Source organism: Neovison vison, chromosome 3 (genome assembly GCF_020171115.1).
Source record: "Neovison vison isolate M4711 chromosome 3, ASM_NN_V1, whole genome shotgun sequence".
NCBI lineage: Eukaryota > Metazoa > Chordata > Mammalia > Carnivora > Mustelidae > Neogale > Neogale vison.
Genome location: NC_058093.1, coordinates 217,593,035 through 217,607,368, shown reverse-complemented (window position 1 = coordinate 217,607,368; position 14,334 = coordinate 217,593,035).

Here is a 14,334-nt window from a genome sequence, read left to right as displayed (position 1 = left end):
GAAACAGGGAGATGTGTGACTCGCCCAGGGCCCCACAAACCCAACCAGTTAACCCGCGTGTGCTCTTTCCACACGAGTACCTCATGAACCAGGAACTGGCTCTCATTGTACGGGGCTTCAGAGACTGTCCTGTGATTGCCTTCATCTCAGAGGGTTCGCCCAATGAAGATGGAATCAGAGTGCTCTCTGGACCCGCATGCACAGTGCAGTGAGGGTAACTGAAGATGCATCAGCCCTGTTCTGCAGGTAGGAAGCCTAAGACTCAGGGAGCTTGAGTCAGTGACCCAGGATCCCACCGTGGAAGAGTGAGATCCAGATCTCAGTCCTGGCCCCAGCTGCATGTCACCTTGGCAGTATAATTGGGATGGGGGCAAGGCTGCTGTGATGATCTCTCAAATTCATCTCTAACTCGTCCTTCAGTTTTGTTCATCTTTTAGGCTCCCAAGATTTCGTTCTGTAACCAGGCAACAGGGTGTGCTTACAGGGCAATTTTTTTTCCTTTTTTTTTTGTAGTTGAGGCAAAATTCATCTAACAAAAATAAATCACTTTAGAGTGTGTAATTCAGGAGCACATATTATATTCATAATGTTATACGGCAATACCTCTATCAACTTTCAAAAACATGTCATTACACCGAAAGAAAATTGTATATCCATTAGGCAGTCTCTCCCCACTTCCAGCCCCTGTCAATGACCAAGCTACGTTACATCTCTATGGATTTAATATTGTCAATATTTTATTTAATACACATGGGATCATACAACATCTGATCTTTTGAGTTGGGCTTCTTTCACTTAGCATGCTTTTGAGGTTCATCTACGCCAAACCAGTATGTCATAACTTTTAATGGCTGAATTCCATTGTATGGATATACCATCTTTATCCATTCATACACTAGTGGTCTTTTGGCTATTGTGAATAGCACTGCTTTGAATATTCATAGGCAAGTATTTGTTTTAATACCTGTTTTCGATTCTCTTGGGTATTTACCTACTGATAGGCGTGCTGGGTCATATGATAATCCTGTGTTTAACTTTTTGAGAAACCAAACTCTTTCACAGCTGTTGTACCATTTTACATTCTTACCGCACACATCTTTTTATAACTAATTCTAGAGTTGGTCAAACCTATTTTATAAATGAACATGAGGTTCAGAGAGGTTAAGTAAGGTGTCCAAGGTCACGCAGCAGGGTCCAGACTAGAACCAATCTTTCCTGAGTCCCAGCCTTCCACCCACTAAGAGTCTCCCAACCTGTTTCAAAGACCCAAACTACCCATTCATTGATATTTTTGACAGACCTATACAGTGAAGAACTGAGTTAACCATATTTATGAAGCTCCTTCCTTTCCCTCAACATTTGTTGAAAGAGCCCACTGCATGTTCCCAGTTTCCAGGCTGCACCTCTGAAAAGATGCAGAGCTCACAATTCTTGCATCTGCCTCCTGCTGCTGGCCAGCAGCCCCTCTTCTGTTGCCATGGAAACCACGCACCTCAGTTTTGGCAGTGCACCAGCTGGGCAGGGAACTGAGAGCACCCTTGTCTCCTAGGCTAAGTGGAGCTGTTAAAGTTACTCGCTCACCAGATCCGTATTTACTGAGCACCTACTAAGCACCAGGTTTGGGAGTTCTTTGTTTTAGATGCTAGAGATAGGGCAGTGAGCAAGCTAGACCATGGATGGTACCCCTGGGAGCCCACAGCCTAGGGAAGGAAACAGACAAAACACAAAGAAATAAAAAAAATTTTTTTTTCTGGCTCCCGTCCCCAGTTCTTTAAATTCTCCCATCTTTTCAAGGCCGGCTCAAATCCCACTTCCCCTGGGGCATCCTTGCAAGCTCAGATCCAAGTGATAGCTCCTCTCAGCTCTCACAAAGCATTTTTCTTTTTCTTGGATTGCAAATAATATGTGCATTGCAGAAAAATGTAGAGAAGACACGAGAGCACAAAGAAAAATAAAGATCTCCTGTAATTTTACCACCAAGAGTTAAGCACTGTCAACATTTCCTTCTGGCTTTTTCCCCTTTTGACATATATATAATATTTTGGGGTTTTTAAAAATACAATTGGGTCCGATTTTGTAATCTTTGTAATCTTGTCTCATAATAATATATTTTCTTCCCATCACATTTTGAAGTACCCTGAGGGCAGGGATAGGGTGTTGATAATAACAGAGAACATTCATTGTGCCATGGTTCTGAGTGCAATACTGAGTTGACCCTCTGTAATTCTCAAAACACCCTTATGAGGTGACTACTGTGGGATTCCCATTTTACAGATGGAGAACTGAGGACTGGACAGGTAAGGAAGGGAAAGTAATGGCCAAAAGCGCGCATAAGACAGAGTAGCCCCTGGACCTTGGTTTGCTTCTGGGGTCTTCCCCATGTGCCCCTGCTGCCAGGTATTGTTGAATGATTGGCCATGAGCCAGGGACCCTACAGCAGGAGATGATAGAGTCAAGCGCAGAAGAGAGGCACTGTCGTTTCTGCAGGATAACAAGAAACCACCCCACTCTCCTTTAGTTTTTTAAGGTTCTCAATTTTTTTAGTAATCTCTACACCCAAGGTGGGACTCGAACTCACAACCCTGACATCAAGGGTCCCATGCTCTTCCAACTGAGCCAGTTGGGCACTTCCCTAATTGCCTTTATTGGCCTTGCCTAGAAGGTATGCAAGGATAAGCCACCTCTATGCGCTCTTTTCATTGCGGACCTGTATCTGGTTCTCTCCGGTTTTGTTTTTGTTGTTGTTATTGTTTGTTTGTTTGTTTGCTTGCTTTTTAAGGGGGGAAGGAGGAGCAGAGAGAAAGAGACAAGCAGAATGCACGTGCGCTGAGGGCGGAGCCAAACACGGGGCTTGATCCCATGGCCCTGAGATCATGGCGGGTGGCAAAATCAAGTGTCAGACTTTAAACCAACTGAGCCACCCAGGTGCCACTGTGTCCGGCTCTCTAACAATAGCGAGATTATTCGTGGTATAATCACAGTACCTCGTGCAGGGGCAGAGCTCTGGGTTTGGAGCCAAACAGACGAGAGTTCAAGTTCCAGCTCTGCTTCTTGCCCACAGTGTAGCTCTGGGTGAATTGTGCCAGTGTCTCTGTCCTGCCAGCCTCCCTCTGAGGGTAAGATGACTGCCCCCCTTTTAGAGGTCACTGGGAAGTTAGGTGGTTCATCTAAGCCTGTAGCAGTGAGGGATGGGGGCCAAATTGAGTGCAGGCCTCCCTAACTCTAACAGCCAGGCTTTTCCCACTGAACCCTGGGCCTCTTTTCTTTCTCTCGACAGTTAGGGTTTCCTTTGTGACTGGAAGGAGTGTGCGAATCATCTGCCAGTTGTGTTCTTCCTGTTCTCTTTGAGCCTCACCACGGATCCTGCAAGACGTACAGGCTCAGAAGCTCCTGCCTCCTGCCCCCACCGGGGTTATCTAGGGCCCTCTGTGCTGTGGTCTTCGGGGGTGACAGTGCTCTTGTGGGCCATGGCTTATCATCCGCAGTATTTCCTGCCTCTGTGTCACCATCAGGACCTTAACTCTTTTTCAGTTAATCAGGAACAAGAAAGGGGGAAAAATCCTCCTATACAATTGTTCTAGATTTTCTTTCTTTTTTATTTAATTTATTTATTTGAGAGAGAGTGCAAGAGAGAGCAGGAACAGGGAGGAGAGGGAGAAGCAGGCTCCCCAGGGGCAGGGAACCCGAGGTGGGGCTCCATCCCAGGACCCTAAGATCATGACCTGAGCCGAAGGCCAACGCTTAACTGACTGAGCCACCCAAGCGCCCTGTTCTAGATTGTCTATACTCAAATTTATGAAGATTTTCCTTTTTGTCCCTAAAGGAGAGTTAAGGTGCTGTGGGTGACATGGAAAGAGTTAATATCCTAAATGTCAACAGAGCTATTAAAGATGGGTTAAAAAAAATAATCAGGCTATTTCTTTTACTGCTTTTTAGGCATTTTTCAAAATAAATTGTGAAAATTGTGAATGAACAATGAACTTAAATGTCACTGAATTGTTCAGTTTTTTTTTTTTTAAGATTTTATTTATTTATTTGACAGACAGAGATCACAAGTAGGCAGAGAGGCAGAGAGAGGGGGGAAGCAGGCCTCCTGCTGAGCAGAGAGCCCGATGCAGGGGCTCGATCCCAGGACCCTGAGATCATGACCTGAGCTGAAGGCAGAGGCTTTAACCCACTGAGCCACCCAGGTGCCCCAGTTTATTTTTTTTTTAAAGATTTAATTTATTCGTCGAAGAGTGTGCGTGTGCTCGCGCACACCAGTGGGGAGAGAGGAAGAGGGAGAGGGAGAAGCAGGTTCCATACTGAACAGGGAGCCTGATGCAGGGCTCAATTCCAGGACCCTATGTTCATGACCTGAGCTGAAGGCAGCCGCTTAACTACAGAGCCACCCAGGTGCCCTGCTATGCACACATTAAGATGGTTACAATGGTGACTTTTTTTTTTTTTTTTAAGATTTTATTTATTTATTTGACAGGCAGAGAGGCAGGCAGAGAGAGAGGAGGAAGCAGGCTCCCTGAGCAGAGAGCCCGATGCGGAACTCGATCCCAGGACCCTGAGATCATGACCTGAGCCGAAGGCAGTGGCTTAACCCACTGAGCCATCCAGGCACCCCAATGGTGACTTTTTATATGTGCATTTTACTTCAACTTAAAATTTCTTAAAAAAAAAAAAAAAAAAAAAGAATGCCCTAGGGGCGCCAGGGTGCTCAGTCAGTTAAGTGACTACCTTCAGATCAGGTCATGATCTCAGGGTCGTGGGATCAAACTGCACTTGGGGCTCCCTGTTAAGTGGAGTGTCGGCTTCTCCCTAGCCCTCTGCCCCTCCTCCCACTCATGCATGCTCTCTCTCTTTCTCAAATAAATAAAATCTTTTTTTTTTTTTTTAAAGATTTTATTTATTTATTTGAGAGAGAGAGACAGTGAGAGAGAGCACGAGCGAGGAGAAGGTCAGAGAGCGAAGCAGACTCCCCATGGAGCTGGGAGCCCGATGCGGGACTCGATCCCGGGACTCCAGGATCACGCCCTGAGCCGAAGGCAGTCGTCCAACCAACTGAGCCACCCAGGCGTCCCTAAATAAAATCTTTTTTAAAAAGTAAATAAAATCTGGGGCACCTGGGTGGCTCAGTGGGTTAAGCCACTGCCTTCGGCTCAGGTCATGATCTCAGGGTCCTGGGATCGAGTCCCGCATCGGGCTCTCTGCTCAGTGGGGAGCCTGCTTCCCTCTCTCTCTCTCTGCCTGCCTCTCCGTCTACTTGTGATTTCTCTCTGTCAAATAAATAAATAAAATCTTTAAAAAAAAAAAAGTAAATAAAATCTTAAAAAAAAAAAAAGGGATCCCTGGGTGGCTCAGTGGGTTAAGTGGCTGCCTTTGGCCCCGGTCCTGATCCCAGCATTCTGGGATCGAGCCCTGAGGGCTCCTTGCTCAGTGGGAAGCCTGCTTCTCTTTCCCTCTGCCTGCCACTCCCTGTGCAGTCTCTCAGTCAAATAAATAAATAAGATCCTTAAAAAAGAAAGAAAGAAAGCCCTAAAGGAAAAAAAAGTGTGCAAAGGACACCAGTAGACAACTCACAAAAGAGGAAATACAAATGGCCTACAAAAGCTAAATACTATTCCCAACGTACTAATTGGTCTCTGCTTAAATGCGGCTTCCTCAAAGAGGCTGCCCCAGACACACTCCTAGTTAAGTCCTACTGCATTTCCAGCAGGGCCCCGAGCTCCCCCAACACTGACACCACTACTCCTTATAATAATTATAATATATAACATATATTATAATATAAATATAATACATAATAAATAATAATATAATAATAAGCGGTAATAATGACCACTTAAGTTGTGTTCCCTCCCACTAGACTGAGTCTCCAAAGGCAAGGTCTCCTACTATCTTGACCCCATAGCATCTCCATTGCTTAGCACGGTGTGTGCCTCTCATCAGTATTTGTTGCATGAACACAAGAAAAATCATTTTTGGCTGTCAAGGTATCAAATATTTTGCGACCTGTCACTCTGGCTGGCGATGGCCTATTTTAGTATATGTACTGCCGAAGCGAGCACTGGCGATGGCCTAGAAGGAAGGACCCAGTGTTCTCATATCACGCTCCTCGTAGGGTACACTGGGGCAACTTTCTGGAAAGCGGTCTGGAGACGTTTTAGAAGTCTAAGAAATACACTTACCTTTTTTTTTTTTTTTTTTTTTAAGATTTTATTTATTTATTAGAGAGAGAGAGGGAGAGAGAGCAAGCACAGGCAGACAGAATGGCAGGCAAAGGCAGAGGGAGAAGCAGGCTCCCTGCCAAGCAAGGAGCCCGATGTGGGACTCGATCCCAGGACGCCGGGATCATGACCCGAGCTGAAGGCAGCTGCTTAACCAACTGAGCCACCCAGGCGTCCCTACACTTACCTTTTAACCCAGCAATTTCTCTTGTAGGAATCTGATGAAATAAGCACAGTTGTGCTTCACGACGTCGTAGGTTCAAGAGTGTTCACTGGAGCACTGTTTCTACTAATGAAAACTGGAAACCAGGGGTGCCTGGGTGGCTTAGTCATTAAGTGTCTGCCTTTGACTCAGGTCATGATCCCAGAGTCCTGGGATTGAGCCCCGTGTTGGGCTCCCTGCTCAGTGGGGAGTCTGCTTCTTCTCTTTCTTCTCTTTCCCTGCTTGTGCGCGCTCTCTGTCAAATAAATAAAATAAAATAAAATTTAAAAAACCAGAAACCGGGCGCCTGGGTGGCTCAGTGGGTTAAGCCGCTGCCTTCGGCTCAGGTCATGATCTCAGGGTCCTGGGATCGAGTTCCGCATCAGGCTCTCTGCTCAGCAGGGAGCCTGCTTCCTCCTCTCTCTCTCTGCCTGCCTCTCTGCCTACTTGTGATCTCTCTCTGTCAAATAGATAAATAAAAATCTTTAAAAAAATTAAATAAAATAAAAAATAAATAAATAAAAAAACAGAAACCATCTAAATGTCCAAAAGGGCGGGCCATTTGCATCAACAAAGGTGATGGTGCTTGGATTGAGTTAAGCTTTTAAAAAAGCCGAGGATTCAGGTGCTGTGTGATCCAACTAGTGGCTCCTTCTGAGCTCATTGTCTGAGCACAACCACACCATGAAAAGGCAGAATGGTCCCTGGCATAGACTATGGCTTAGGAGTTTGGGGTGTCAATCCAAACCAGTTAACAGTCACCCACCGCAATCCCACGCTGGGACAAGGATAGGTTGGGGATACAAGCAGAAGTTTGTGATTCGTGGTTCACATTTACAAAAATATTGCCAAGCTTTTTGAGGTTTCTTCCTGGGATGACTTCCCAGCCCTGATCTATACAAACCTGACATTTCAAGATTCGCGTGGGGAAACTAGAAAGCCAAGGTAATAGAGTAAACCCACATCCTCAGGATTTCAGGTCTCACTTGGTTCTGAAAATCCATTTCTAGTCACTGAGGGATCGAAAATAGGAAGAGCATCAGTTTCCTGTCAGACAGGAAGGTCTGAACCCACTTCCAGCTGGGGGATTTGGGGTAAATTTACTTTACTTCCCAGAACCTGGGGATTCATGGGGAATTAATGAGAATATTATTATGCACATTGTAACTGTGTAAGCAAATGGTAGCCATCTTGTTGTTACTGCTTGCAATTCAGTGTTAAGTCCTTTGATGAAGGAAACCAGGATTAAAACACGTCAGGTGTGAAAAAACCCAGTCTAGGGGAGCAGGGCAAGCTTCCTACAGGATGCCATTGACACATTCCGAATGGTAAAGGAGAAATCCCAGGATATTTCTTTTCTAAACCATTCTGAGTGAGACTGTAGCATATTCTAATGCCAGGTGATTCCCAAACCTGGGTGGGTTAGGGGTGAGGAGGTGGAGGGGTTGTGGTGGTGGGTTATAGAGGGAACTGTTGTTCCATCCTCTCTGAGGCCCGTGGCATATAGTAGGCTTTTGACCTTCACCTCAAGCCTGAGGAGTCCTGGTTTTCTGGTTCACAGCTTGTTCTCCTAAAGAAACACAGAACTGGGAATTGTACCTCGGAAACTAGCTATAGTCTCCAGTCTTTGTGACCCCAGCTGAATCCCTTCTTGTCTCTAGGATTCAGTTTCCTCATCTTGTAAAACATTGTGGGCAAACTCACATTCCTCCAGGCCCCAAGGGAACCTGGTGAAGTGTATGGGCCCACTGGGGACTCTAGGGCTTAGGAAGGTACCATAGAAAAGGGCAGCCAGAGTCTAGCCAATCATGGGAATGTAGGCCCACTATTGTCAAGTCTTCCTGTTTTTCATGAAAATCTAGAAATCTGAAAATCTCTCATTTTTAAATGTTTGGTAACTAGTCCAAACTTTTCAATAAGCATTGTGCTGGCCAAATGTAACAGGCCTCTTGGCCAAAGTGGGCCTCCAGCTCCCAATTTATCATCCCTGGGATGACTCTTCTCACAGTCCTCTCACTTAGTTTGCCATTTTATGTGCCTGGAAATTGCTCCCGGGATTCCCAGGTGGGCCTTTCTCTGCCAATAGTATGTAATATATGACCTTGGGCAGTGAGGTCAAGTGCCTTGAGCCTGCAGGCTGTACTCCCACCATATATGTGCTCTAAGATGGGGCTTGGGCCTTCAGATAAGTCCCCGGTAGCCTCACACAAACTCAGATCTTTCTTAGAAATTTCTAGAAGTTTCTGCAGAGTCCTTCAGCTTTGGAAGACTTATCTAATCCATTAGATCCAGGTGGCAGACAAACTGTAGGTCAGAACTTGGATTCACGGCTTGGACTGAGCTTGGACTGAGCCTTAGTCAGTCATCTAGTTCAGTGTCACCATTTTGCAGACACAGAGTGGTCTGTAAAGGGATAGTGGTTACTAGTGAGCACTCAGACAGGCCTGGGTTCAAATTCTGGCTTTGTCACTTGCCAACTCCTGATGTTAGCCCTTTTTCAAGATAAATAAATCTGTCCCCTGATCCACTTGTGTTTCTCACCTTTGCCTTGCTTGATTTCCTATAGGAACTCCACTTTCCCTCCATTTTTCTCTTCTTAAAAAAAAAAAAAAATCTTTTTTTTTTTCAATAGTTGGCTCAGATTTCAACTCCACTCCGAAAACATTCCTCCATCTATTCACTTGAATAGGCAAGATATTCACAAACACACTCAAAATTCAAATGCAGTGAAGTCCTTCTTGATCTCTATCTTCTATCCCAGTAGCTTTGACCTCTCCCACCATTAAGCTGCCTCAGTGTCCAGGATGGGGTCCTGCAATGAAAGGCCAATGGTTTTGAAAATAAGATTCAGCTGTGGGAGGAAATCCCGTGCAGCTGTTAAAGATGAAGTAGAAGAATTCTGGAAAATACTTAAAATTGTTGCTGAGCTGAAAGAGTAGGTTACCCTTTCCTTTTTTTTTTTTTTTTCTTAAGATTTTATTTATGTATTTGAGAGTACGAGCAGAGCAGACAGGGGCAGAGGAAGAAGCAGACTCCCCACTGAGCAGGGAGCCAGGTGCTGAAGCTCCAGCCCAGGACCTCTGATCATGATCTGAGCCAAAGGCAGTTGCTTAACAGACTGAGTCACCCAGGTGCCCTTAGGTTACCCCTTCCCACAAAACAGTAGGATTCTAATTTTGTCATGCAAAAAAAAAAAAAAAAAAAAAAAAGACCTAACTTAGGGCATTTAGTCAGGGGCAGAATTACAGGCAAAATTTCTTTTCTACTTCCCCCCCTTTTAAAAAAGATTTTATTTATTTATTGACAGAGGGAGAGAACACAAGCAGGGAGGAAGGGCAGAGGCAGAGGGAGAAGCAGACCCCTCCCTCAGTGAACAGGGAGTTCCACTTGGGCCTTGATCCCAGGACCCTGGGATCATGACTGAGCTGGAGGCAGATGCTTAACAGACTGAGCCACTCAGGTGCCCCTCTACTTCTCTTTTCATATAATTCTTTATTTTCAGAATTTTCTACATAATCATGTATTCATTTTTGGTCATTATAAAATAACTTCTTTATACCATCGAATCGTTAATACTCTGTTATCACCCAACAACTGCTGTGATCAGTAAAGTGAGGACTGTTACTCCCATTTTACAGATGCACAGACTAAGATTAGAAGGGGACCTAGGACTTGCCCAAAACCTAAAGCTAAGAAGAAAACCCAGATCCTCCCGAGTCCTGTTCTTTGCTTTCTTAAGGGAAACCTCTCAGTCACTTCCTGCATTCCCCTAGCCATGCACATGTGGCATTTAAAGATTGTGCAAGGTGCAGAGAGGCCAGTGGAAACAGACGTGAGGCGACATCTTGTAATAGGGCAGGGGGAGTTTTGTCCAAAATTGATTTCCACAAACATATGGGCATATGTCAATACCTACATTGATACAAATGTGCTGTTTTAGTCAAGCTCTTTTGGGAGCAAAGATCTATTTTTTTTTTTAAAAAAATTATTTATTTGTTTGAAAGAGAGAGAGGGATAAAGCAAGAGAGGGAACACAGGCAGGGGGAGTGGGAGAGGGAGAAGCAGGCTCCCCGCTGAGCAGAGAGCCCGATGCGGGTCTTGATCCCAGGACTCTGGGATCATGACCCGAGCCGTAGGCAGACACTTAATGACTGAGCCACCCAGGTGCCCCCAAAGATCTATTTTAAAAAGCTTAAGTGAACAGAATAGGAATTTACTGGAAGGGCACTGTCACGTCTTACCTAACCCAAAAGTAATGGGGCTTCAGAGGGCTGGAATGAGACAGAGGTAGAGCTCTTTTGGGTGCAGGTAACAAAGTCAACTCAAACTTGGTAAATAAAAAACTCTATTGGAAGACTCTATTTGGAAGACACTAGGCCGTTTCCTAGAACAAAATGGAATCTCAGAAAGTCCAGAAGGAAGGACAAGAGCACTCTGGGGACTGAGGTAGTCCTTTCACTCTGGCATTTATCTCCAACATGCTTTTCTCAGGCTGCAGACCAGTTACTCTGCTTTTCTGGTCTCTTTGGGGGAAGAGAGCATGTCTGCCCCCAGCTTCCCAGTGTCACACGTGTAGTTCTAGCACACAGAGAGATGGGACCTCTCACCAAATTCCTAGGGGAAAGACTAACTGGCCAGACTTGGATCTGCTGCCATGTGGGTCCAGTCAACTAAGGTCAAAGGCAGGATGGTACTAACAAAGCTGCCAGGAGCTGGTTCTCGTTTCTTCTTTCCCCTTGAGCATCCTTGCCCTCTAGAGATCGACTTCTCAAAAATTTCCTGGATTTTGCTATGTTCCCCATCCCAGCCACATTAGTAACTGACTAGAACTGCCAAGCCCAATGCTGAATGCCTTGGACAGAGAATTGGATGGGTCCAGCTTAGATCCGTCATGCAGCAGTGGCTAGGAGACATGCATGTGACTAGGAGACAGGAGAAGTATCATGTCCTATCACATATTTGCCCTGGCTCATACGTGGAGAGAGGGCAGTTCTCGGAAAATGTGGATTGTTATGAGCTGGTCAGATGCCTCACAAGATGATAGTTCTTCCTGATGCAATTATATCACGTTGGCACTGCTAAGCCTGAAAGCATCTTCATAAATGAGGTGCTCGCTTCATTATCTTCTCTTGAAGCCCCAGAAAAACCAGGGCGTCTTTTCATTTCAAGGACACCAGGATTAGAAACCTTTGCACACAGCGACTAATTCAATTTGGCCAACATATTGAACATCTACCTTGAGCGAGGCGCTGTGCCAGGGCCTGACCATCCAAAGACGATCAAAGATCATCTCTGCTCAGGAGATCCGCCCCCCTGCCCCCATTATGGTGTTTACATCCGTCAAGCTCATTTAGAAATCTGTTATTTCCGACACAGCTGCTTTGGAACTTCCATCTGACTGCATTAGGAGACTAAATTGCATGAATTCATCTGAGAGGCAAGATCACAGGAACTAATAATGTACTTGATCTCCTTACTCTGAATCATCATTTTTTAAAGCAAAAATCTTACGAAGGCCATTGACAGTGGTGAAATTAATATCCGGTTGGGATTTCCCAAGCAGCCATGGAGACCCGTCATTACGGAGAGGAATCTAGGCCAGACACACTCGTGATGCTCTCCGGGGTCTGTGTTAGCTTGTCGTGGAATTAATGGTTCGGCTGAAGGCATGAGGGGAGCACACACAATACGGGAGACAGACCTCTCTTGATGTAAGTCCTGACTCTTCCCTGTACCAGCTGGATCAGTGTGGACAGCTCACATCCTCTCTCTGAGCCTCAGTCACCCCCTCTCTGGAAAAGGGCCCAGAACCACAGGTTAGCCGCTGATTCTTCTGGGAGGAGTGGGAATTCTAGTGAGCAGCAAAGGGACATTTTCTCATATTCATCAGATATTATCTGAATTAACTACAGAGAGTGTGTGTTTCTGTTCAGATTTTCAAAACACATTTTAAAAACTCAGAGGAAAATAGACAAAGGCAGATTTTAAAAAGTTGCACATCAGCTTTTTTTTTGTTTTCTCATGAATCGGGCAGCATCCCACGTAGCAAGCAAAAAGGTGCTCCCTAACTCTCAGCTTTCATGTCTAGGCACAGGTTGCTGCTAATCTTGGCTTGTACTCAAGCCAGGTAAATGGTGCTGGTGTCTCAGCTCAGTTGTTTGTTTGCTCTGTGTGTGTGTGTTTACCTTGAGCGCCTCACTCAGAGACAGAGATCCTAGGATTTCTTGGATCTTGGCTGCCCCCAGGCCTGGCTATAGAATTTGTGGGATCCCATGCAAAATGAAAATGTGGGTTCCCTTGGACAAAAAGCAGAGAAAAGGATTGTTAAAAGTAGTAACAGGTACAGCTTTTTCCTTTCTTCTGCGGTCTCTCGCCCACTTCTCATTTCTTAGGTGTTTTTTATTTGTTAGTTATGGCCTCCTCAGAAAAGAAAAAATAAAATGTTGTCATTAGCATGAATTTAACCGTTGAAGTTTATCACATGCCTAGCCTGTTTCAAATGCAAAAGATATAAGAGAATTAAAAAAAAAAGATTTTATTTGTTTGTTTGAGAGAGAGCACAAGCAGGGGGATCAGCAGAGAGAGAGGGAGAAGCAGGATCCCTGCTGAGCAGGGAGCCTGACCTGGGGCTCCATCCCAGGACCCTGGGACCCTGGGATCAGGACCCGAGCCAAAGGCAGATGCTTAACCCACTAAGCCACGAAGGCACCCCAATATAAGAGAATTGAACTCATGTGTGGAATCACCAGATTTACACAGTTTGCATTTTGTAACAAGTAGGTGCGTTTGTGTTTTGTTCTTGCTGCTGCCGGGAAATGCTGCACAAATCAAATTCGACTGTTTTTATTTCACTTCTTGATACATGTCCATTTTACCAGTACTCCCAGCTCACCCGTGAGTGGGGACAGACTGAAAGGAAAAGCAGCCATCGGTTATCCTATCTTTCCCTTTTGTTCTGGCATTGGGGCATAAGTAGTTTATTGATGTGGAGAAGGCATGTGAGTAAGAAAGAATACAACAGGGTTCTTTGGTCATTTGTATTGGTCTATTTTTTTTCTTTTAAGATTTTATTTATCTGAGAGAGAGAGAGAGAGTGAGCACGTGAGTGCGAGGAGAGGGAGGGGCAGAGACAGAAGCAGACTCCCTGCCCAGTGGGGAGCCTGAAGTGGAACTCAACCCCAGGATCATGACCTGAGCCAAAGGCAGATGTTTAACCACTGAGCCACCCAGGCGTCCCAGTAATTCATGTTTCTCAGAACACTAGTGACTTCTTTCTGTGTTCTTACGATTCAAATGGAAGTCCTGTCCTCCAGAGCTGTGCCCCCACTTACTCAGTCTGTGAGTAAGCCATCTACCTTGTACTTGCTTTGAGTCTTGCTGAACTCCCATGCTGTGGGGGTGGGGGGCAGTTCACTGGAATTCTATGAATTGATCAATGCAATGACCATTCTTGATATGTAAGTATATATAGTTGTATGTAAGTGCACCCATATTGTACTTACCTCCTTCACTGCATTGTCCCATGCGACCTCACTTACAAAATGTCATTGCCAAGATAAAATTATTAAAAATTTCAAGATGGTGGGGCACCTGGGTAGCTTAGTGGTTAAGCCTCTGCCTTTGGCTCAGGTCATGATCCCAGGATCCTGGGATCGAACCCCACATTGGGCTCTCTGCTCAGCATGGAGCCTGCTTCCTCCTCTCTCTCTCTGCCTGCCTTTCTGCCTACTCTCTCTCTCTCTCTGTTGAATAAATAAAATCTTAAAAAAAAAAAAAGAATTTCAAGATGGTGACAGCAGGGCCTTACGTCTCAAGCTCAAGGCCCTTCTGGATGAGGAGCCCTGGGACTGCATGGGTGGCACACCCATGATGCCAGCCTTGGTTGTCCCTTCCTCAGCACAGCAGAGGCCACAG